Source organism: Struthio camelus, chromosome 1 (assembly GCF_040807025.1).
Source record: "Struthio camelus isolate bStrCam1 chromosome 1, bStrCam1.hap1, whole genome shotgun sequence".
NCBI lineage: Eukaryota > Metazoa > Chordata > Aves > Struthioniformes > Struthionidae > Struthio > Struthio camelus.
This window is the reverse complement of record NC_090942.1, coordinates 135,855,495-135,867,569: the sequence shown is the minus strand read 5'-3', so window position 1 is coordinate 135,867,569 and position 12,075 is coordinate 135,855,495. Positions and strand designations below refer to the sequence as shown.

General features: G+C 38.6%; 1 long non-coding RNA gene across 17 annotated transcripts in view; it reads right to left on the bottom strand.

Moving 5' to 3' along the window:
• The window catches only part of LOC104137987 (uncharacterized), a 235,779-nt gene that overhangs the window by 34,902 nt on the left and 188,802 nt on the right, over positions 1 to 12,075 (bottom strand). For all 17 annotated transcript variants that reach the window (XR_011136084.1, XR_011136088.1, XR_011136096.1 and 14 more), the window contains one exon: positions 444 to 616. This is a non-coding gene — a long non-coding RNA (uncharacterized lncRNA). The remainder of the gene's footprint in view (positions 1 to 443; positions 617 to 12,075) is intronic.

The following is a 12,075-nucleotide window of genomic DNA, read 5'->3' as shown; positions in this document are numbered from 1 at the left end:
TGACTCATTGTTTAATAGGATAATTGGAATTCTGTGGAGGAAATCAAGTTAATTACAAGGACCAAACAGAGGGAAAGCTCTCTAATAATTGTCTCCTGCTTGTGACAAGCTATAGCTTAGGGGCCAGTGAACCTGTTATGAGGCTCGTGACTTGGAACAAATATTAATATGTGGAGTGAGGGATCAGATCATCACTTTTAGTGCTCAAAATAAAATTCTGTATGTTCTTATCTATGCAGAAATAGTCACAACTTTCTATAATGTTTAAGAATAAACATGAAATCTATATTTCAACTTGTGTAAAATATCTGAATTCCTGGAAATTCTCAGTTTTACCTGATCAATTGGTTTTGATATGGTGCAATTCAGGAGATGATTTTTCTTACCATTTTACACTTATCTATAAAATATTTTGCAGTATAATTGCATTCTTAAATACTTACATGTGTCTAATTGTCTTGTTGGCTTTGATGGGAAGATTTCCCCATCAAAGCATATGACAAAGAGGACAGATGAACAGCTGGTAGAGAATCAAAGAGATGAGGGATTAGTTGGGGTCTTGAATCCAAGGAGGGATGTGGAGGATTTGCTCTCTGTAAACAGAAGACAGACTGATCTGCAGAGAGAAGGAAGAACGGAAGAGAAATTCATCTTTTTCTCAGGAAGCCATTTTTTACAAAAGGTCAATAGGCCTTCCACCAGAGCACATCCAAAGAAGAAAATGAAATGGCATCTATGCCTTATTTTGTCTAAATATATGTTTTCTATTGAAGGATTCAAATGATTTTTGACTAATGGAAGCTAAGGTTACATAGCTTCTCTTTCATGTTTCTGTAGAGTAAGGAGATTATTTGGTAGAGAAAAGTAGGACTAAATAAAATGAAAGACCTGGCATTATCTTTTACATCTATGTGTCAGATGAAAGTTTTGGGTGCACCAGACACACTCTGTTTTTTCCGAGATATCCATAGATAAATTATTGTTTCAATAAATAACATGTAACTCCCTCTTCATATATTCCCATTTTCCCCATTTTCTTTTTTTTGTAATCAGGCAGCCACAGATGGAGATGGAGTTACACTGACACAAACTACTTAAAAAATCTGAAGGTATGGTATCTAGTTGTTTTGCAGGTCCTCTTGGGAACCACTGGCTGTACCCAGAAATGGCACTGGACCCAGGAGGTGCCTCACAAAAGGCTAAGGCTCAAGTCTGGTCACTCTCTCTTCTCTCACCCTATATAGGATAAGTTGCACCATTACTCTATTTAGCCTGTGGAAATCCTGGACAATCATGTTGATAGCTTGCCTGTAAACATAGCTCTGCACTCAGAACATTTTGTCAGTTAAGGAGTTTATTATTATTTGGCTAACATATTTTTCTGCATTTTTTCTAAATGGTCCATGTAAAATGAAAGATCTCTTTTACCTTTTCTAATGTTCTTTTCTTCAAAACAAGGGAAAAATTCACGATCCTTTTAAATCATTATATCCATTATAATAATAATTATATATAACGTAATATTCCAAATACCTTGAAACAGAGTACTGAGTAGAACCGAGTAGACATACTCAGCTGAAATATACTGGAAAACATGGAAAATCCAAATGCATGTATTTTAAACCGCATTTCCCAGCATTTATATTACTTTGTTTACTTTTTAATTCCAGCCTCCACTCTCTCTTGGGGGCTTGAATCTCTAAAGGGCTTCTTCAGCTATAGTGCAGTGTATGTTTCAGAATGCATTTCTTCCGTGTGACATAGCATATGAATGCTATGGTTTGATGTGAAAACAGTAGTAGCAGCCAGGAACCTGGTCCATAAAAAGAATAAGGATCAGTACTGTAAATCTGTTTAGGTTACAAGAATTTGCAAAGCAAAATATTTCCATTTCAGGAATGTAAAGATTTCTTATTTTGATTGAAGTTGTCAAATATTAATGTTCCGATTTGATGGAACAATAGAAATCCCAATAGAAATCTTTCCAGAATTTCTATTCCATGGGAAACAACGACATTTCAATATTTTGCCTAATTTTAGATCAAAACAAATACAAAAAGTTTTATAATAACATTGACACTGTTTAGGACATGCAGCACACTACAGTGGTTTGAAACTAATCCAATAATTATATTCTTCAGGCCCCAGAACATCTGATGAAATATTTACTATTATTTTCCATGAGACTCTACCCATCTTATCAAACTTCTACAATGAACTTTGCCCCTTTTGGAACGGATGCTTTGTGGAAATAGTAAAAATGAAATTAAAGATTGTTCCCCATTGTTACACACATAGATATATAGTGCATGTTAGCAGAAAAGATATGCAAAAATTATTTAAATAAGGTTACATTAATTAAACGTGCATTAGGATCCCTCTGTAGAAAAATTAGAGAAACAGTCAGGTTTGAAAATGAAAAAATATGCCCTTCCTACAGGCATGCTATGAAGTTACTGTCTCAGCAGATACCAGATACTGCTTTGAAATCCATTTTATTGACCTAAAGCTTAAGAAAGTGGGATGACTCAAGAAAAATTGACAGGAGAGAGAGAAAGAAGGGAGATATTGCCATATGTGCCCTGAGGCGTTCTCCCACTAAAAAACTTTCCAATATATTATGTAAATATATGCAGAACCCTTGTAATTAAACCAACTACCATGGCTTTCAGATTTGGCTGTTAGAAAAAGCTCACCAAAAAAATTACATCACAATAAAAATAATGTGGCATTTCATAAAGTGTAGGGTAAGGTAATACCCTATATTGCCACTTGCAGCAACAAAACCAACAACAGCAGCATGCGATTAGGGTGCCGAAATCACTCTCTCTTTTATCTGAGATTGCTTTCTGAAATGGAGTTGAGGCAGGAACAAAAAGGAGAAGCAAATAGGTTTCTCCCACCCCTGCAATAGTAAATAATTAAGAAAACTACTTGAAGAATAATAAGTGAAGCACCAGATTCTTCAAATAATATGATAATTGAAATGCAGGCGTTGAATAGCCAATTATCTGCAGACCTGTCTTTTCTCAGAGAATAGAAAGGGCAGAGAGGAGTTGGCCTGTGGTGAATGATCCTGCAGTGAGAGAGACTTGGTCTGTGAACTGAAGGACAAAACTATCTTAACCTCAAATTTGTCACCGGCTATGATGAACAAGCAGTCTTTTCAAGTACATGACAAATGACACTGCTATTCATAGAGCAGGTATAACACAGCCTGCCACGGTGTCAGTTGTTACCCGTACTGCCCCAGGGAGAAAGAAATATTATGCATCCTACTGTACAGCAGCACAGTCCTAAGGTGTTCTCAGGTGGAAATTACAACTAATGTAGTAAGAATTATCTAATAGTTATGTGTAACTTGCCTTCATGGTTTCATGCAAAAAAATGAACTTCAAGGCTTTAGCATCTCTGTTTGCGCTTGAGCTGCTGTTCAGGAAATGAGAAACCTCTCCTTTCTGTTTACAATGCTGTGAGGTTTTGTTTTGATGTCAGTTTTGTGGAGCAGATCCATCCATGTGCTTCAGATCAGTCCTTGATTTGCAAGGCTGAAGAGAAAGTGTGTACCTGCAGCCCATTTATAAACTTCTGCTATCTTTTAACATACAGCATATGAAGAGTGCAGGATCCCAGCAAATCAGCTCGGTAATGCTATATGCATAAAAATATGTGGATAAAATCTCTTCTGGCTTCTTCAAGTAGCTTCGTGGAGAATCTTGGCTTCTTTTCCCTCAGCATTTTAGCAAAGTGCACATAATACATCTTTAAGTAAATTAGTATTGTAGGTTTCAAGTGATCCATCTTGGAAAGTCAACTTAGAACCCAAAACACAGCCTGTTTTCAATGTCCCCTGAGCAGCAAAGTGATTTGAAATACTCTCTTGTAACATGAAACTGACAAATAAAAATTCAGGATCCCAAAGAGCTGTTTATTAGAGAGGGATAACTATCCTAAGATATCCTAAGATATCCTAAGGAACGGAGGAAGCAAGGGCGACCCTCCAAGGAAACCTCTCCCCCTGCAGCGAGGTGCTCTGTGGCATCTACAAGGGAAAAATCAACTCAGAGTTTGCAATGGTTGTCAAAGGGACCTCTGCGGAGAGATTCAGAACACCTAAATAGCCATGCATCATAAGTATATCTATATTTTAAGGGAAAGCATAGCCGAAGACACAAACAGTTATTACGCATGGGAATAAACAGAGCAGTGCAGTGTAAATAATACAAATCGTAATTTCAACTTGAATTATGTAAAAGGAGAAAAAAACAACCCTTTGGAAAATTCCTACAGAATGGTATAGCCATCAAATCAGTCATAAGCACTTCAAATATTTTAAAGTAAAAGAGGCTTTGCCTGTACTACCATTTGGTCTGATAGGATTATATACAGTTTCTCAAGTAACTACTACTGGAGTTGTCTGAGATAAAAATTAATTGTCTTCTCAAAAATGGAAACAAGCTAGTCTCACTTGAAAGTTTCCTACTTCCTTGAAATATTTATGTAGTAAAGCTGGTACCTGGCAAGGAAATCTAGACAAGTTGAATGAGAGGATACAAAGAAAGAACAGTAACTACACATTAAGTTCAATTTTTAAGTACATATTTCCTCCCAAAATACAGTAGTATTGTAGTCTGTCTGTGATTTGATAGAGAGAGTCGAGATCAGATCCCTGAAACACGATTTCTGTTTCCAGTTTAACACACTTGACTAGTATAAACCAGACAGTCCCTTATTTTGCTGAAAAAACATGTGTGTCAGATTATTTTTCTTAATGCCCGTTAGTAGTATTGGTCCCAAATAACTAAAGCTAAATGTTTTTTCATCATTGTTTCTAATGTGGGTGTAGAGTTTTCTAGTGTGCTTTCTTAAGGTCATTTCTATAACATCCATTATTCTTGGCATATTTTCTGTATGCTTAAGAAGACAGCATGCTTATTGCAACATAGAGCTAATTAAGATTAGCTTGGAAAAAGTAAATGAAAAAACACCATAGACAATGGGAAGAACAATGGAATTAGTAATACCATTCTTTTTATTAAAATTGCTCAATTTTGTGCTGTCTCGATGGAGTCACATCTGAAGAAATTGAAAGAAGAGAAAGGGAGGTATTTCCTTGGTCCTTAGGAAAATAACAAATACGTTGTTAATTGGCAAATGCTTAAATGGTTAGTTCTAATCAGGGTAATAAGCTGGTTTTTCCAACAGTGGGTCTCTCATCAAAATAACAAGAAACAATTGAAAAGTCTGTGCCGAAGGAAAGAGGGAGTGGGTTGTCACCAGCTGTTCAAAGACAAGATCCTGCAACAAATGTGTAGCAGCAGATGCCATGAGATGCATGGAGAATGTAAATGCATGTGAGTCATCACACAAGTTTAGGTGGAGGACAAGCTACGGGCCAGATCCAGAAGTGGAGGGGGGGTGGGAGAATTTTTTGTAGAATTTTAACCATTTTCTCTACATGCTGCATGCTGCTGTTTGAGTATACAATATATTTTCTTGGCAGAAGCTATTCTGAGCCACTTTAAAGAGGCACAGACATCAGAAAAATGTCTTATAGACATATTGCACTTTGGGCCTATTGCTTTAAAAAGGATGTAGTCTAGGGTTATCGTCTCTCCAGGAGCGAAGCTAGTTTAAAACATTTCTCTTTTCCCTTCTCCTTTAGGTTAATAATAATAAAAATCCTGAAAAGGATCTTTTTTCAAATTTGCAGCATTTCACTGGTTTGGTTTCTAGTGCAGCTTCATAAACAGCTCAATTGGCGCACCGGAAAAAAGTAGAAAACTGGTGTAGGAGCAGAAATAAGAAGTTCATATGCGCCACACCTTTAGATACACTCTGCCTGGTGTCTCACAGTGACGACCCTAAGGAGCTCATCCTAGGAAGGGTGCACTTGTGAGTTTTAAAGTCCTTGTAGCATTACAGTATGATAGGACCCGAAGTTCAGATGACAGTGGGATGAATTCCAGGTGATTTTAGTAAAATCCTATTTCTCAAAAAAAAAAATAGCAAGAGAAAGACAGAGGGAGAAGCCTCGGCCTCAGCTTCTGCCTCAGCTGTCCCAGCTGTATGCATCTAGGCACTCTTATGCTCTAGTCATTAAGAAATATACAGTGATTTATATGATTCCATAATCTTACAACAAAATAGATCATCAGGGATTACCACATGCTTATGCTTGATTTCAAAGCTTCCCTCTTATTTTTCCCCAGCAACACAAAACTAACGCTACATGTACAGAGAAAAAAGACATTGATAACAGTTTGCATAGAGGTAGATCTACATTTTAAGCTCAATTTTATTTCTTGTTCCACCATCAAAGATCCTGGGTTTCCCTTCCTGCCAATCACTCTCAGACACAATTGACCTCGATTTGTCCACTGAATTCATATTGCTTAATAAATCAAAACCAAGGAGAAACTTTGAGGTAGTTGAGCTCTGGGGGATTTTTTTGCATTTTCAGGATGAAGTTCAGGGCTACCTGGAAAATACTGATTTCATTTTGTGAAAATGCTATAATATTTCATCATTAGAGTCTTTCAAAGTTTAAAAAAAAGGAGGGGGGAGAAGGGAGGGAAAGAAAGAAAGGAAGAAGAAGGAGGACGAGCAGGAAGAGCCCAGAACAGGCAGTGGTGTAGAGATTTGGGGATTCACTTGTGACATGAGAGACACTGTTTCAGCCTCAAACCAGTGGGAAAACTACTATGCTCTGATTCACTTGAGGTTATGACTTCCAAACACCGACAGGGTGATGCTCTGAACCCTGCTGTAGCACAGCATGCCTATATGTGTGTGCTGAACTTCGGCCACATAAACCCGAGGAGTCTGGAAGCAGTCAGAGGAAAGCACATAAGCTTACACTTTCTGTCGAGATCACTCAAACTGCAAAGCTGCTCTTTAAGAAAAAGGGGGGGAAAAATAAAAAGCATTTCTAGCTGATCACAGGAAGAAGGCTTGAGGACTGGGCTTTCATGCACTTCACTGCTGACTACTGGCAGTAGAGGGGCAGAGGCCAAGTGCTACTGAGTCCTTCTTCTGCACTGCAACAAATTAAGTAAGAAAGGGACGAAATGAGCTCCCACTGACCTTCATCCTTTACTTGTCAGACGTGCAGTAGAAAGGAACTGCTTGTGGCATTGCACACAAGTCGAGGCATATTATTCTTTAGGCCTAGGATTTGGCCAGCTCTCCTACCTGAGTTTTCCCTGGCCAGAGGTCAGGTCCCACCGTGAGAAGGGACAGGGCAGCCTGGTGGAGCGTGACAGCATCCACACTTGTTTCTCAGACTCGTGAGGTAAGTCACAAGATGACTAAATTTATAGTGCAAGGTGTTTTGTTCTTCAGAGATGAAACTGGACTGCAGAACAGTTGTTTCCCCTCTCTTACTTCCAAGAGAGGGGAAATCCAGCTTCACTTGGTTTTGGCACAAGTGAACGGATTTTGTGTGGTGCTTCTGTACTTCTAATCAAATTGGCACACTAGTTCAAAACCAACCTAGCAGAAAAACTCCCATTTTCTTATCCGTTCTACTTTATTCATCACCTACATTTTCAAATTTTTTTTCTTTCTGACTAGGCCCAGTTCTGCTTAGCTTATAAAATCTGAAACATTCATAGCCCAAGGTTGCAAAAGCAATGAATATTTATAATCCCATCTTCCAGACATACTCAGAGGTGTCTCACAGCGTGACTTCACATTAGAAATGTCCCACCTGTGGGGATCATTCAAGAAACACAGATTACAAGTCTGTACAACATAGGACAAGGTCAGTACCCAAATTATGGGAATTATCAGCTTAAAAAAGGTTGCATATCTGATGATGCACAGCATCAACGCTGATTTATAGGTGCTGTACTAGCATGAGTTTCCCGTGTGAAGATAATATTTCAGCTATTAAGTCATGACATTAGTTCCCAGTTCTTGTTCTGTATCTTCTCATGAATGAGCTGTAAACTGCATAATGCCCTCCTCTTACCATTTACAAAGGTATCCCATAACAGCAGAAACAAAAAAGAGGTTCTCTGCTTGCTTTAAAACAGAAGGAATCACTACAGTTTAAAAAACATAGTGATTAGTCCCAAATCATGGGCAGGACTCCAATGAAAAGAGTGCTTCATAGAAAATACTGCAAGTGAAATTGTGTTACACCTATCTTCTGTTACTTCACTGCAAGTGCTCTTCCTTTTCTAGACTTAGGTCACATTTGAAACAAGCTCCACCCCACCCTGCTCCAAAAACACAGGTAAAACTTTACATTAACTCAGTTGATTTTCCTGTTCAAGACAGAGCAATGAGCGGAAGAGTAAGTTTTAACAGTTGCAGGTAAATATGGTTCCTTCCATTCTGCAGATAGGAAATTAAGGTTCAGCAGTTAGAAGTTCGAGATGGAAGTTCACGAGTTAGAAAGTATCCAGAGGCCATTTTAGTCCAAGAAAGTTTTGCCACTGATTTTAATATACGAAGATATAATATATCCTCTAGTATCTCGCCTTTTCCTATCTTCCCCAAATTTAGGGTGAACCGCTAAATTGATGCTTGCCCTGTAAATCCCATAAGCTATTACTGCAGTTCCCTTAGCCGGAAGATAGATTAATGACCTGGAACTACACTTGAATATTTGCTACTTCAGTGCAAATTAATATCATATTTTATCCACATTTTATACCCACATTCAAAACTTCCTTCTGTGAAGAATTCCAGAAGGAAATGGACTTTTAAATGCCAAAGTTCTAAATCTTATTTTCAAATTTTTAATCAAACTGACATATTAGTTTTAAATTTCCCCATTTCCCTTTTTTTATTCGTCTCATACCTCATTTTTTTTCTGATAAAACAAAATGAAAAACTCAGATGTGTTCAGGAATTTTTAAAATACTATTGAAGTTTTTTTAATATATTTTCTGTTTTTCAGGACTCTTTCAGTGAGGAAGAGTCCTTACTTCTGAAACTGGGCTAGAACTAAGTACAAATATCCTCCATTTCACTCAGGTCTAAGTTTTCAATTTTAACTTCTAGATATTATATGCTAGACTGCAAATCACTTTTTGTCAGAAGTGGCTTTTTTTTTTTTTTTAGTTATTTAAACTATTCATTGTCCTTCTGCCATCTAAAACAATATAGTTCACTAAAAATATTTCTCTGATATTGGATGCAATTTCTTTAAAAAACAAGATCATGAGAAAATCAAAATGGCTGGATGCTTAAGACATATTTATCTATAGAAAACTCTGGTCAAGTCTCCACTCTGTAGGAATTAAAATTTATGGCTAAGTGTCCAGTACCTCAGGCAAAGTGCAGCAGGCTATTAGGTTTTCTGCTGGTGATATTTAGAGGAGATAAAGGAAGTGGCAGTGGGAGAAAAGATAAAGCTGTTCTCTCTTACTTTTTCTTCTTGCAGTTTTCAAAAGTTCGTTCTTTATTTGAAAACAGCAAAAAAAAAAAAAAGGATTGAAACATCAAACTTACAGGAAAAGTTTTGTCCCATTCTATACGCTTCAGTCCCTCAAAATAAAAAAAACACAAATTTTCTGAAACGACAAAAAATAAAAAGCAGTTTGGAATGAAACTATGCATTTTATTTTTTGCTTCATATTTGCTATGTATTTTTAAAGAGAGAAAGGTAATCACTTCACAAAGGATTTTTTGTTGAATTTTGATGCTGTGTTTTGGCACCAGGGTTAGGGACCAAACCAGAGGCAAATCACAAGACCAGTTGAACACGGACATGCAGACCTTGAGGAAACTGCCTGGTATCCAGTTACCTACTATTACTTGCATCCACATTTCCTTACACCCCATCAAGCTGCCTCGTTAGTTGTTGTTGGGGTTTACGTTGTCCAAAAATACCTTTGGGAATACTTTTCAGATGCTCTCTTCTCTCTTGGTTAGAAACATCCTGCTCATCCAATGCAAACATATCTGTGCCAAATGTCTCTGTCCTTATGTCTACATTTTCTCCTTATTACTCTGGTTTGTTTGGGCAGCAAGCATGTCCTGCACTGCCTCTCTGGCTGGATTAAGGGAGTCATGGTTTTTTCCGATTTCTCATAGAGAGTCTGTCATTCTCCAGATCACTGCTACCAGACCTATAGGGAAAGGACAATCCATTTGACTGTAGCTCCTTGCATTTCAGTCCATTTTTCTTAAAATCAGGTGATGAGAAAAACACGAGGTATTCTAAAACCACTGCTAGTAATATCATTAACACTGCGTTATCTTTTCTGGAAATACTCCATTCAATACATCCACAGAATGTTACTAGTCATTTTCACGGCTGCATGATATTTGTAGTTTATAATCAACCTGTTAACCATTATTCCACACCTGCCTTTCCCCTCTTTTATTATTTCCAGACAATGAGCTCCTAAGCTTAAAGCAAACACTTTCAGTATTCGTCCCTAAAGGCGAATGGCCTGGACCTTTAGCATCAGGTTTCAACAACCCTGTTCCTTGAGGTCCTCTGGCTCTTATGACACACAGTCCTCCTCTCCACAAATTTCATAAGCGTGCTGATACTTGTTCTTTTTTGAAATGTTAGTGAGATACTGAGCAAGTTCATCCTCTTCTGCAGACATACCTGGGTGGCAGGTTGGTCAAGAAGTCCTCTCTTTTAGAATCTGTTTCTGCCTGGTTTTTGGTATAAGTATCTAATCCTATCTCCCTGTCCTGCCTTTTGTCTCCAGATTACCATACTTTCTGTCATGATCATTTTGATATGGTCTTGTCACTCAGGTGGCCATTAGTGACTGTAGGAGTTGTCTTTGCTCCTTTTGCCAGGCTAATGCTTCTTTTCTTTCCCACCACCCCCTTTTCTGATTCTGCCTTTTCTAATTGCTCTTCAAAGGAGTTGATGTGCTCCACAGTCCTGTTTCTCCTCTAGTAGCTGATCTCTTCACCAGCCTTGTTTGCATGTTTCCACAAATCATCCTTTCTGTCTGTGGATCAACCTGCCACTTCCTCCTGTTCAACAAGGGTCCATAAATTTTCCTGTCTTCTCATCTTTCCCACATCATTTTCTCAATGGCTATCTGAATACCAACATTTTTGCGGCTGTCCTGTCCTCCCTTCCAGTCAGTTAAGGTATGCTGGCAGATGACCGGGTCCTGGCGTGAGGTCTAGTTAACTGAACCAACCCTGAGGAACTGCTGGGCATGACAGGAGAAATTGCTGGGCATGGTAGATAACAGAGTGAGAAGCTAACAAGCATTGTGGATAGCACCATGAGGAATGGCTGGATTTCACAGGTGATTAAGGAGGGGTGATGTGAAGACAGCCAAACGTCGCAGATAATTGATGGGAGAATTGGGGACCTCTTCAGCAGTGAAACCCTGCAAGGCCGGCAGGGCCCAGTAACAATAATGTGAAAGATTGTGTAGGTAACCCTACGAGAAACACCAAATTTGCATAGACGCACAGCGAAAGTGGGACCAGGGGGGAAAAAGTTATTAGGGGTGGGTTGTTTATTTGAGAGAAGACAAGGGTGGAGAAAGGGAGAAATCAAGGAGGATGGGGCAAGAACGAGCATAGGAAAAAGGAGAGGAGGGGCAATAAAAGGGATCAGCTGAGTGTACCCAAGCAGCTGCTTAGTTCACCTGCCTGGCTGAACCCTGTGCCTGATCACTGCAGTCTGTCCTATCTTCTTATTAAACTCTATTCCTGACTGTTTTCTGTGTGAGGACTTGGCTCTGCTTAACACAGGAATTGTTGCATGTGACCCTTCATGTGAGAAATAGTTGCAGTCAGACATCTACTCTTGGATGATGTGTCGCCCACAGCTCCTGCATCCTGTTATCCTTGTTTGTTTTATTGTTTCCTTTGAACCTAGTAAAGAGAGATAAAAGACTGTGGAAGCAGGAGAGGTAGCAGTGTGGGGGACATGAAAAATCTCAGAAAAACAAACTTCCCCATAAAATCCTATCCTGCTGGATATTGCTGTTTATTGTTATTGGTTCATTGGTGCCCAGGCTGCTAAGCTTTTTGGCAAGGAAAATCGGAATCTACTGGACTCCACTCTGCTGTAGCCAGCGTGTTTCCTGTACTCCAAGTAATTAGTTTAACGCCAGCTCGGGTGTCTCT